The following is a 1,659-nucleotide window of genomic DNA, read 5'->3' as shown; positions in this document are numbered from 1 at the left end:
ATTGTTTAGGGAGATTTGTTTTAATATTAATTACCTTGTTAACCCAATAAAACTACAAGCAAATTAGTTTAAAGTGTTCATTTGTTAATATATAATGTGTAACTTATGAGTTGTGTGAATTAATAATGAACAATTGTCATATATGAACAGTGTTCAATATATAACATTCGCGTAATGAAGTCAGTAATTTATAAATAGTGTTCCCCAATGAAAATATAGGATATACGAACATGCTTATTAATGAAATGTACCTGAATGTGTACATATGTGACTGGTGAACAGTGTTCACTAATGAACAAGTTAGTCGATGTAAACAATATTCACTAATGAATATTGAGTATACATTCATTCATGTTGACTACTATTATGTTCATATTGATCATCTATCTTTGTTATTTCATGGTCTTGCTCACTAATAAACTTAAAAAAAACCGATATAACTAAAATGGCTTAAATCATGAAATCATGTCTACATTGTAACGGTCATTTTAAGTTATAAAAGAAGGATAAAACAAAAAATTACCTAATTACCCTCAAACAATACCTAGCTACATCCATTGAGACAACTTTATTTAAAATTGGTTTCTTATTAATCTAAAGTAGTTTATAGAGTTAACACCAATGAATTGTTTAACAAAAGATCCTCCCTATATATATATAAACAAAGGAAACAAGAGAAAACACATATTAAAAATATAGTGTAATCTAAAGATTATAAAAAAAATTTGGTATAATTTGCTTAATTTAAAATTTTATGATTATCTAAATATTTAAGAGAATAAAAATAAAGATATACTTCAAATTGGTTTTATTTGAACTAAAAGAGTACTCGCGCAATGCAACGAGATATATCTCGATTTTAGTATTTCATTTTATTTCGTCTTTGTAGATGTTCTATCATGGTTTTTATGTGGTTTTTGAGAAAGGAATAATGTTTTTATTTTTTAATAAAATATAAATTTGAAAATAAATATATCAATATTAATATCAAATTAACTATTTGAAAGTTCTTGTTTTTTTGTGTAATTTCTTTAATGTAATTTTTTTATTATAATTTAATTTAGATTTAATTACGAAGTAATCTATTTTTGATTTAATTATATAATATTTTTTATAAGGATAATAATTACCTATTTTGTTAGAACTCAATGATTATCATAATTATAGTTTAGATTTTTTTTATTTATAATGAAATGTTTATCTGCAGTTAGTTACACGAATTCAGACATGAAGTTTTAATAAGTTGTATTTACGTACAATTTATTTGTAATCTTGAATTTTAAGTAATATGCATAAATAAACAATATTTTATGCATAAAAAATGATTTTTAACAATTTTTATCAAATGTTATATATAAAAGATAAGATATTGATGAGATCTTGAATCTGAATATGTTGATAAATAATGAATGGTAGAGATGATTGTTTGCACACTCCGGTCGGGCAAGCCCCGAATCTAACTTAGGGGCCGTTTACCAAACACTTATCCGGTAAGCACTTATCGGAAAAATTTAACACTACCACTTACTTACCGGGTAAAACTTTAGTCCACCAAAACGGCATCGTATGCAACAATTTACCCGGTAATCACTTACCATAGTAAGAGTCGTCGCCCTCACTTACCGGGTAAGACTCTCGGTCCTTGTTTCCCTCGTACTA

The sequence above is a fragment of the Cynara cardunculus genome, unplaced genomic scaffold (genome assembly GCF_001531365.2).
Source record: "Cynara cardunculus var. scolymus isolate 2C unplaced genomic scaffold, CcrdV1 Un_Scaffold_11008, whole genome shotgun sequence".
Taxonomy (NCBI): domain Eukaryota; kingdom Viridiplantae; phylum Streptophyta; class Magnoliopsida; order Asterales; family Asteraceae; genus Cynara; species Cynara cardunculus.
Note: the sequence above shows the minus strand (reverse complement) of the source record.